At 44.6% G+C, this 12,091-nt stretch overlaps 1 long non-coding RNA gene across 1 annotated transcript; it reads right to left on the bottom strand.

Annotated features, from left to right (window-relative positions):
- Nucleotides 1–445: 445 nt before the first annotated feature.
- Nucleotides 446–1,568, bottom strand: LOC307091919. Its single transcript, XR_013812777.1, has 3 exons — nucleotides 1,410–1,568; nucleotides 603–672; nucleotides 446–515 (listed from the first exon to the last, which is right to left on the bottom strand). It is a non-coding gene; the product is annotated as an uncharacterized lncRNA (long non-coding RNA).
- Between the last annotated feature and the right edge of the window lie 10,523 nt (nucleotides 1,569–12,091).

Below are 12,091 nucleotides of genomic sequence, written 5' to 3'. Positions count from 1 at the left end.
CCTAGAGCCGGATTATGGCCTTCTTGGCTTTCCATACGTGACAGCGGCCCGGGCAACGCGGGCACCGCAGCCCGGGAACCACGGGCACCGCGGCCCGGGCAACGGGGGCCCCGCGAAAACAGATCATGCCCAGACCAGTGCTTGAATTGAAATTAAAAAAAAGTACTCTAAATCAGCAACTGCACAGCACGCGCGCTTGTGGCTCTCGTGGGTACCATGTGTTTTTGCCTGGTTTACCTAGATAAACCCTATACTAGTTGATAACTTTCAGACACATTTCTCTGTTAAAAAAATAATAATAAATTAAAAAAAACTTCAATCCTTATCCTCAAATTTATTTAGTTCATATTTTTCTACAGGAAAATATTGTTTGTCCAAATAGATACAATGTACAGTGAGATGGCAACTATGTGTGGTTTTATTGTAGCTACTTGCTTTTTGCTTGTTTGTTTGCTCTGTCTCTCAACTTGCTTGCCCTAGTCCCAGCTCTGTCGTCTCTGATTGAAGTAGCATATCTGCAAATTAGACACAAACAATTAGAACACACAGAGAGCGAGAGAGAGAGAGTCTTTTTATAAAGATATCACAACTTAGATACTCACTCTTGAATTCCTCTGTCTAGTCCTCTCTATCCAGAGAGGGTGACCGGTTTTATTTTTCCATTGCTGCTCCCTGTACATAAATATAAATATTGCACATTTGGAGCGCTCTATGCACGTCAATTCACTCGGTAATATGTTGCATTCTGGGTAGAGAAGTCTTTATATTGTAATGACCTCGCCGGTGACATAACGATGTCCAGTTATGAGTACTTGAAGGAACTTTAAAGATGAACTGAACTGAAATTTAGTTGATATAACAGATGTATTGTCTGCCTTCTCATTGGTACAATAACTAAAAATGGCTGAACTTTCACGTACATTAATTTGTACGTGAAAGTGTTATTTATGTTACTGGGCGCCGTCATGTTGGATTTCAACAATCAGCAACGTCACTGGCATGGTAACCTACTCCTACTATGTGGCTCTAGCAGCCATAGCAGGTAATAAATCAGACTCTGAGGCTCGCTGAAAAGGCTACGGAAAAGCAAACAACCAGGTATACAGGAGGATAATACTGCATTGCCCCTGGCTGCAGTATTGCATTATATAGGGCCAAGGCAGTTGGGGTAATCATACATTTCCACAGGCTACCTTTGAATAGGAAACCAGCCCTTAATACATGGCAGCCTTAAAACTGGCTAACCCTCCGATAGCCCCGTCATGTAAATCTCCACAAGCTAGCATTCCGACCATAAAGTGTATTAACTATTACTCTCCGACTATATCACAGATCTATGTTTCCAAGCTGCTAATTAAACCACGGCGGGTCTGTAAACGGAAGTTCCACAAATGTCTCTTTCTACTAACCCTGATGTTCGCCGACAAGCCGGTTGCTGATGCAGAGGGAGTTAAACTAGAAGAAGTAGTTTCATAGTAAGATGTATCTGTGCAATATCCATCTGTGCAATATCCATCAACATTCACAAGAAAGTAAACCTCTAACATCCACCTAAAGTAAACGTGACACTTGTGAATCCGCCTTGCATCTATGCTCATCCGCGGGTGTATCTCCAAAAGTGCATCTAACAGGTCTTTCAGGTCCTGTCAACCCGGAACCGATTTTTTGGTGAGACCAAATCTTTAATAACCATGTTATTAGGCAGATAATAAACCATGTTCTTTAATAGGTCCATGGTCCCAGGGTGGTTTCAAATAAAACCGGACCTATAGGGTTTCGTGTGGACGTCTGAAGCGACGTTGGAGTTGCGTTGAAAGTTAGTTTTTTTTATTATTATTTTTGTAGCTTTAAATACAGCCCCTTGGTCAATTTAATTACTTACTGTACATTAAAAAGTATTTCTACTCAATCTAATAGGTTAAACAACTGCTATCTCCTCCTCAACTTGAATGTTTTTATACAGCGGCGCGCAGGCTGGATGCGCGCAGGCTTGATGCCCTCCACATTTTTTTGTGGAGAACCAGCGCCTTGAATATGTAGGTACTACAGCGTTTGTACTGCTCGATGCGTTTTCGCAATGAGTCCGTCTTTATGGAGATATTCCTGAAACGCATCAAAGGAAATCGGAGGGGGAAAGATCGTTTTCGACTTGTGGTTGCTATTCATGGGAAGCTCCAGCGTCTCTGCTCGGACGTCCCTTAGAGAGAGCATGGCCACTTCCAAAACCTCTCTTGCCGCACAGCACCCGAAATGCCCTAAGCATGGTTATGCAACCTAATCCCACCATTAGATGGTCAAGGTTGACAGGGACCTCTCGGCAGCAGACCGATTCAACGGCAGTGTCCACGCTCCAGCAGCACCCACCTGCACACCAGTCACACCCACACGATCCGAAGGTGGAGCTCGAGCCTGAAATTGATCCCTCTCCACCGGGTGGTAGTCGGACACTACAGGCATGTCCCTCACAGGCTGAAACGCGTAACCAGCCATATTAAAATCACTATTTTCCGCCATGGGGTGTAGAAGACGTTCGCGTGTCTGCAGAAACTACCTAGTCCTACCATGTCAGTGACGTCATCGAAAATGTCGGCGCTCTAATACTAACAGACGCATTTTCTTTTGTTGCTAAAAAAAGCTATATATTGATTTCTTAAATATTTTTTTTAGTGTCATTTTTTTTATAATGGTCATAACTAACACGTTATCGATGTTGATTAATCCAGTTCAGTTCATCTTTAATGTTACAAACCGGTTACCCGGGCAACCCCCAACCCCGAACCCGGTCCCTTCAACGTGCAAGCCCCCACCCTCCTGTTCTCCCAAGCCCCTCCCCCAGCTGACCTGATGATTCGCCCCCCACACTGATTGACAAGTGTAACATTCCAATGCTTTCACAGAACAACTGGCATAACGGACAACGAAACACAATGCAACACATAATACAAACTTTTTAAATGTCCCAGGGTCTCTACATTATGATATAATATAATTAGCTTGAATTGCACTTGCTCTCTTTATAGGTATCCACAACATGTTAAATGAACTACAATATGCGTACCTAGATGCGTCATGAGGTGGCGGCACGCAGTAAGAAGTAACGGTATGCAGATGGGTAAAAATCAGAAGTTCCGCTACTGCGTACTGGTGAGTACCGGCCCAATTCAAGCACTGCTCAAGACACGTTTATTCAGATCAACAAAGCATACCTACAGATCGTCCAAAGGAGATATCGCCCCTGACTAATTATTTCAGTAAAGTAGCCTATACGAGCAGAAAAGTGGCACACGCGGTTTGGGCGCCCTTCTCCGGTGCATCCGGTGCAGGCATGTTGGTCGCTGTTTCGGACCCTGCATACCGCTGCTTATCTAGAGCTGCAGCCTCCCGCAGCAGCTCCGCTCCGTCTTTTCCGCCATTTTCACCTTATTATTATATACGTCAACCCAGTCAAACCTGGAACAATGCTAGGCATAGAAAAGAAAGTGCCAAGTGCTAGGTCGTGGATGATCAGCTGGTGTGACGAGGAAGTGACGTAGTTCCCTCCCAGACGCGATTGGCTGAACGTTTTGCAAAACGTTTTGCATAATCTTTTGCAAAGCGTTTTGCAAAACGTTTAGCAAAATCTTTTGCAAAGCGTACCAAGTGTTTTGCGGAATGAAATGTCATTTGAATTGTTCAACACACGGAGCGTGGCGAAGTGCATTGCAATCACGGGGACGCTATAGCTTTTCAATTTGAATAAAGGAACTCAAAACACAAAATGTTATCCTATTTTTATTGTTATAACTTTTGCAAATTTTATTGAGGATTTCATTGTCACTTTGCATATTAAAATACACTTTGAATAACTTATTTACAAATTACATTATTAAATTGCATAATGAATTGTCAATTGCATAATGTAATGACTTATTGAATTGCAAATTGCATTGCCATTTGAATTTTGCTACATATATGCTTCCATAGAGAACAGCCAGCTGTTCAATCTTGACGACTTTTGTAGTGCTGTGTGTACCCAGACGTTTGGCCCTTCTAAACTTAAACACGCAGTTAATTTCCTTTCCTAGCTCCTCTTGTTTATGTTGTAAGCTTAGCCATGTCATGTCACGTTGTCAACATTGGATACATGGAGCAGAACATAGTGGGTCATATGTCCAATGCTTTTTGGAAACGTTTTCTTCATAAAACGTGCCAGACAGATTTTGTATACATTTTATTCCTTAGTAATTAGCTACATGGGTATGCCGTCTTTCAGAACCTTTCATTACCGGCACTAAAGAGAGAAAAAAGAGTGCATCCTCATTGTACCAAGCACTTCTGAAAATGCACTTCTGAATGCGTCTCTGCAACCCAGCACATTTCAAACCAAACTGACGCCCATGGACAGCAGGAAAGGTTTAACTAACCATCTCGTATTGGAGGCGGATCGCAAGAGAGTATACCTGCTCCAATAGTGCGAGATAAAAATAAAGCACATTAATTTGAATGATTTTAGCTTGTGTGTGATTTATCGTGGGCACGGGGACACACAAGCTAAAATCATTCAAATGAATGTGCTTTATTTTTTATCTAGCACTATTGGAGCACGTAGGCCTACTTTCTTGCCTCCAACTACGAGATGGTTAGTTTTACACCTTTCCTGCTGTCGGCACACAGACCGAGGAGCACAGGGAAGACGTTCCCTCCAGGGCCGATGCTCTCTTTTTAAACTTTTTTTTTCCTACCACTTTTTTGTACCACTTGATAGCGCATCGTGTACCACAGTTTGAGAACCACTGCTCTAGAGTCTTTGCAGCAAGATAATTGGTCAGGTCAGCCGTCGTCTTGTCATGTGAAAGGAACCTGCTCATTGGGATGTGTTTTATGTTTGTGTCATCTCGGACCTGATACTGGATTGGTGCTCTTCCTTGCCTTCTTTTATCCCTGGTAGCACTCTTCAGAGAATCATCCCTGTATGTGTCAAACACAAGGATGATTTCATCATAATCTCGTGTGAGGGACATCAGCCTGTCGTTGAAGCATTCACTGAGATGATCAAAAGCCTAATAATGACATTATTAAGTGAAAATACATGGTGACTTGTTTAGGACTTGAAAAAGTTTGGAACTTGGACTTGGACTCAACTTGGCTTTGGTGTGACTTTGACTTGGACTCGATTTGCCTTTCCCTGTCTTGACTTGGGACTCGACTCGGACTTGACTGCTAAGACTTGAGACTTACTTGGGAATAACCAAACAGTGACTTCGTCCCATCTCTGGTCCTACATATAACAAAAAGCTTAATTTCTCAAAAAACTCACCGTTTGATAAAATATATCTTTTTTATGTAAATAAAAATGCTTTAAATGCTTTAAATCTATTATGCGGCTTGACCTTTTCACCTACCCATGTCAAAACACATCTGGTGAACCCAGCTAACTGCCCCACACATAACACAAAGCTTATTAAAAAAAAAAAAAAAACTTTTGATTTTCTAGAAAAAACTTAAAATAATGCTTTAAATCTATTAATGCGGCTTGACCTTTTCACCTACACATGTCACAACACATCTGATGAACAAAGAAAAGTACCCTCTGCATGAGGAAAAGCAAACACTCTGATTGTTAAAATGTTCCTCATCATCAAAATTGGTAAAAGTTCTTTGTTTTTGTCTTTTGTATTTGTCTTCAGGTTAGACAGTCTGATTAGCTCAACATTAACAACCTTGAAGTTGGCCTCCTCTTACTCAGTTCCAGTTCAACGGATGCCTTATTCTTTAGCCTTGAAAGCATTGTGATAGTTCTTGAGTTGTTGATTGACATGATCACTGATTTAACGAGATTGGCTGAGCAGAGGTGGCTCATTTATGCCCTTCATCTAAGTTACCCTAAAGACTTGGCTAACACCATTGACTTCATTAAGACTTTTTTAATGGGTCTGGAGGATGTGAAATTGAGGCCCAGAGTCTTGAATCTTAAAAATCATGTTTCTATTGGAGTAATAACCGTATATTAAGAACTTTTCAGGTTAGAGAGTATTTAATGTAGTTATTAGAGCTGTAATTTGAATGATAGTGAAAAGTACAGAATCTTAGGCAGACCTAAAGTTAATTTAAAATGTAATATACATTGATGAGTCAGCTCTATGCTCTCATGTGCCACAGGATAGCAATAGTTCATGCATGATAACTTTGCTTGTGCAATGACTTTGCACATTGCCTGCCATTTCAATTAGGGTGGTGCCTCTGTGTTTTGATATGTTTGGACTTCAGTGACAATTATCTACACTGCAGCAGTCATCTTTTGTTCTAGTTTATGAGGTTGGCATATCCTTGAAAATGCTTACACAATAGTAAAAAAAAGTAACTTTCGTTACTATTTCATGTGTCTTAGTGCTGTTTTATGTGAAGATGTATATTTAGCAATTTTAAGTCAAACTCAATCAAATCTGAAAATGTGCTCAAAGAGCCTGTATCAACACAATGCTGCATTCAGAAATGTATCTAGGAAGTTTTAAACAGAACTAAATGCTGCAACAGAAGGGCTTGCACAAAATGTACATCAATTATAAAATGCATAACAAACAAAACATAGGATATCCTATCTATATCTTTATTATCTTTGAGTTCAGTTGAAAATAAGAAAGTTGCATATTGACTAATATGCACAAGTGCATATGCAAAATGTACAGCACATTTCAATAAAGCGGTCAACAATCTGAAGGCTAATCAATAGCCCCATGTTCAATTCTGTTAACAAGTTTTGTTGAAACACTTTGAATACCGTAAATCCTCAAATCATGGCCGGGATTATCACTGATCATAATGACCTCATAAAGCCGGGCCTCAAATCGATGGATTCAGACGAATAAAGGCCGGCCCCCAAATACAAGTCGGGGAAATAATTGCCCACCAGTAGCTATCAGCTTCGGCTATCAGTCCATGAACACTAGAGGACGTTGTTTTGATTTAACCCAATGAAATAAAAGAGGTCTTCTTAATATTTTGTAGATGTGCATGAATGAGGAACACTGTAAACAGTCACGGTGTAACACCCGTTAGCTTTTATTAAACAAGAACCACACACAACAACCAATGTGTTCCCCAGCATTCCCCACGCCCCCTGACGTCATCATACTGTAGTGGTAACCATAGAAACTGTCAACACAGTCTACATCCCCCTTCTTAAGTTATATGTCAACGAAGCACATAATAGAAAAATAGCACAGACTTGCATATAACGAAACACCAAACCTCTAATGCAGAACATGTAACATATATCTGTTGTCCTCCCCCTGGTTCTATTTATTTATTTTTTATGTATTTTTTATTTTAATTTTTTGAGAAAGAGTGTCCAACAGTCCACAGAGCCGGAACAGGCTGCAACATGAGGAGGGGTCAAAAGGTCAGTGTGCCTGCACATCACAGAGCTGGTCTGTGACAAAGTCCTTGTAGAGAGAGCTGGGTCTTGATGCTCTCCCTGAGCGAGTAACAATCACAGGCCGCTGTCCCTGTGACAATTCTGGTCCCACACTGTCATGTTGTGGGCTTCGTGGATGTGCGATAGCAGCATCAGCAGGTAGGTCCCCTGCCGTGGAGTCAGAAACATAGGTCTCAGGTGTCTGGAGTAGGTGGCGTCTGTTCCTGACATATGTAGCATCCCCAGCCTTGACCTGGTAACTATTGGGTTGTGGTGCTGCCCCTACCACTGTTGCCAGCCTGTCATGTCCTCTCTGTGTCTGCATTCTCACTGTCTGCCCAGCTCGCAGTGGAACCAGCGGCCTAGCTGATTTGTCGTAGTAGGCCTTTCCTCTCTGTCTCGCCTGTGTCAGGGCCATTTGGACCTGTGTCTCCACTCTGGATGAGTACATGGCTTTGGTCATGGGAATGAAAGCCCTGGTGCGCCAAGAAAGCAGGCATTGAGCTGGTGACGGCAGCCCATCCCTGGGCATGTTATGTAGGCTGAGGAGAGCTGCATCTATGTCTGTTCCATCTTGTGCACATTTCTCCAGCAGGTGCTTTGCCGAGCGCACAGCCCTCTCAGCAAGCCCGTTGGACTGAGGTCACAGCGGACTTCTGGTGGCATGACAGAAATCCCACTTGCGAGCAAATTCCTGGAACTCCCTACTTGTGAAGTAAGCAGCATTGTCTGTCATGAGTTGCTGTGGCACTCCGTGAGTAGCAAAGTGGCGTTTAAACTTGGCTACCAATGTGGCACTTGTTGTGCCCGGGAGCCGGTCTATCTCGAACCAGCCAGAGTAAGAGTCAACAAGCACTAGATGCTCCTTTCCCTCCCACTCAAAAACATCTGCTGCACTGAGGGACCACGGTAGGTCAGGGATGTCATGCAGTTGAAGGGGCTCCTTAGGCTGGTGTGGCTTGAGACCATTACAGGGGGCACACCTGGAAACTTCTCTTTCAATATCACTGTAGATGGTGGCCACGGTCGGCCAGAACATCATCTCCCTGGCCCTGCGCTTTGTGGCCTCGAGACCAGGGTGGCCCTGGTGCAGCTGTTGCATGTAGTAGCGCTGGAGGGAGTGTGGAATGATGAACCGCTGTCCACGGAGGAGCAAACCACTGTCACTCATGAGTTCCTCTCTCATGGCGTAGAACTGCCTCAGGTCACGTGGCACCTCCCTAAACGTATTGGGCCAGCCTGCAGCAACGACCTCAGAGAGACGCCGGCACACCGGATCAGCCAATGTCTCACGCTTCAGTTCCTCAACCCTGTGTGAGGAGAGGACGTCCACCACCATGACCTCGTACTCCTCCACCTCCTCAGCTTGGTCAGTGGAGGGCAGATGTGCACGGGAGAGAGCATCAGCGACGTAGAGCTCCCTGCCCCTCTTGTAGATGATGTTGAGGTTGTTATGCTGCAGACGGAGCATCATCCTTTAGATGCGTGCAGAGGCTGTGTGAAGCGGCTTCTGTAGTATGGTAATGAGTGGCTGTGGTCAGTCTCGACAGTCACAGCCCGTCCATATATGTAGTGATGGAATTTTGTGCAGGCATAGACAAGGGCCAGGAGCTCTTTTTCAATCTGAGCGTAGCGTGACTCAGTCTCTGTGAGGGTCCTTGAAGCGAAAGCCACCGGCCTGTCATTCTGGAGGCAGACAGCACCCAGTCCGTGCTGTGAGGCGTCAGCTGACAATACAACAGGTTGGTGCACATCAAAGTACCGCAGCCCCGGGGTCCTGCGATAAGTTCTTTGAGTTTGGTGAATGCCGCTGTGTGGAGCTCCAGCCAGCACCAGTCTACATGCTGGCGCAACAGCTCGCACAGGGGTGCCGTGGCCTCGCTGTAGTCTGGTATGAATTTGGCCAAGTAGTTGGTCATGCCCAGAAACCTTTGGAGACTGCACTTGTCCTCCGGCGGGGGAATCAGGCGGACGGCAGCGGTCTTGGCAGGGTCAGGTCTAACACCCTGGTCGGTGAGCAGGTGACCAACATAAGCAACCACAGTGACCCTGGAACGGCACTTTTCAGGGTTCAGTCTGAGATTGACAGCCCGTATCCTGTCCATGACTTGGCGGAGACGTAGATCATGATCCTTTCTCGAGCGGCCCCACACCAAGATGTCATCGATCACAATTGCACACGGCTGTCCTTCGAAAAGCTGCTCCATGCACCTTTGGAAAACCTCACTCCCCGTGGTGATGCCATAGGGCATCCGTAGGAAAGCATAGCGGCCCACAGGAGTCATGAAGGTGGTGAGTTTTGAGGACTCTTTTCTGAGCGGCACTTGCCAGAAGCCACACTTAACATCCAGAATGCTGAACAGTTTGGCATCAGGCATGTCAGCGATCACCTCATCCACAGTTTTCAGTGGGTGGTGGGGTCTAAGGAGGGCTTTGTTGAGGTTGACGGGGTCGATGCATAGTCTCATGCTACCATCTCGTTTGCTCGCAGCCACCATGGCTGAGACCCATTCAGTGGGCTCCTAAACCGGCATGATGACTCCCAGTCGGGTCATTCTATGCAGTTCTGCCACAATCTTGTCCTTCATGGCCAGTGGCACCCGTCTTGGAGCGCATACAGTGGGGTGCACAGTGTCATCCAGACGCATGTGATACACCACAGGCAGCTTGCCAATGGTGCTGGTGTCGAATAGGTCCTTGTACTCTGTCAGCCCTGGCTTTCCCTGCTGGATGATGGCATGCACCTCTGGTCCAAAAGTCACATAGCCGAGTCTGACACTGTCTCTGAGACCCAGCAGTGGTTTGACGTTTCTGTCCACAACTTGGAATCACAGCAAACTGCAGCTAAAGGCCATGTCTGCCGCACCAAGAGTCTGGATTACATGACCTCCATAGGCTACAAAATTTGCTCTTTTGCTGAGATTGATGTGAGCAGTAGGATCAATGTGCTGTAGAAGAGCCCTGGATATGACGTTGCATTTGGCCCCAGTGTCAATCTTCACAGTCAGTTGCCTGCCAGTGTTGCATGCAGACAGTTCAGTTGGCTCTTGCATTGGCTGCGTGTAAAGTTCACTCACGTGTGTGTATCTGCCCCTGCGTGCAGTGGGGGGCGGAACCTGCCCTGGCCTGTTGGTGGCAACTTGCTGAAGTAGTTGAAGTAGTAGTAGTAGCTGAAGTAGTAGTAGTAGTAGTAGTAGCTGAAGTAGTAGTAGAAGCTGAAGTAGCTGAAGTAGTGGGTATTAGCTGAAGTAGTAGGTAGTAGCTGAGGTAGGAGTAGTAGCGAAGTAGTTGTAGTAGCTGAAGTAGTTGTAGTAGCTGAAGTAGTTGTAGTAGCTGAAGTGTAGAAGTAGCTGAACTATTAGGTAGTAGCTGAACTATTAGGTAGTAGCTGAAGTAGTAGGTAGTAGCTGAAGTAGTAGTAGAACATGAAGTAGTAGGTAGTAGCTAAAGTAGTAGTAGCTGAAGTAGTAGTAGTAGCTGAAGTAGTAGTAGGTGAAGTAGTAGTAGTAGCTGAAGTAGTAGTAGAACCTGAAGTAGTAGGTAGTAGCTAAAGTAGTAGTAGCTGAAGTAGTAGTAGAAGAAGTAGTAGTAGTAGCTGAAGTAGTAGTAGAAGATGAAGTAGTAGTAGTAGCTGAAGTAGTAGTAGAAGATGAAGTAGTAGAAGCTGAAGTAGCAGGTAGTAGCTGAAGTAGTTGTAGTAGTAGCTGAAGTAGTAGATAGTAGGGCTGCACGATATGGGCAAAATATGATATCCCAATATTTTTGGGCTGAATGGCGATATACGATATATATCTCGATATTTTCTATAGAGTGGGTTAGATGTTTTTTTTGTAAGTCAAAGGCCACATGTGAGATGTTGCAATCACTTTTATTAAAACACAGGTCAGTATGACTGCAACATGTGATTTTGTATCGTTATTTTCAACAGAAAGCAACACTTTGAAGGTTACACAAATAGCTGCCAGTTAGAACATTGGTTGTGCCATTAAGGAACTCTGGCTGGCACATGGCACATGTGCCAAGTGCTAGAATGTTAAATTGAATGAACATGTTTAAAAAAAAAAAAGAAAACAGTTTTTCATCTTCTTAACAAAATAATCACCTGTGCAAAACAATAATATAAAGCTGTAGGTTACACACATTAGCTACCATTTAGAGCATTGACTTCATCGCATTGTCCTGCGTACTACGGTGAGGGTTTCAGTGCGCCCTAACTTTAATCCCCCGCCCCCTCCCTTCTCCGTTCCATTTGGGAACATGTTTGGTTTAATTTTGCTTGTTTCGTATATTTTAATTAATTAATTAAGGGGCGCCACCAGAGGTCGCCCCCAACACATTTGCCGCCCTGGGCGATCCCCTAGGTCGCCTATGCCGAGCGCCAGCCCTGGTTTCGGGGCAGAAGAAGCTGTCGCGGCCGGTGATGCAGCGATGCACAGCCACAGAGTTTTACGCATTCCTCATACTGCACTTTTTGCCGCTGCTGTAAATGGTGGAACACATTTGTCGTGCTTCCACTTTTAGCCGCGACGGTTTTGCTACACTCTCTACAGATGACCTGCAGCTGCTGCTCATGTTTTTTTAAGCCCGAACCATTTCCATATTATGGAGCGGTTGTTTCTCCTCTTTGAAACAATTTCATCTCATGCCGCCGTCTCATTTTCTTTACCGGTATCCTTCATGCTTGTTGTGTTGTGAGGG

The sequence above is a fragment of the Pollachius pollachius genome, assembly GCF_949987615.1.
Source record: "Pollachius pollachius genome assembly, chromosome: 2".
Classification (NCBI taxonomy): domain Eukaryota; kingdom Metazoa; phylum Chordata; class Actinopteri; order Gadiformes; family Gadidae; genus Pollachius; species Pollachius pollachius.
The sequence above is the reverse complement of the archived record's forward strand: the minus strand, read 5'-3'. Positions and strand labels throughout refer to the sequence as shown.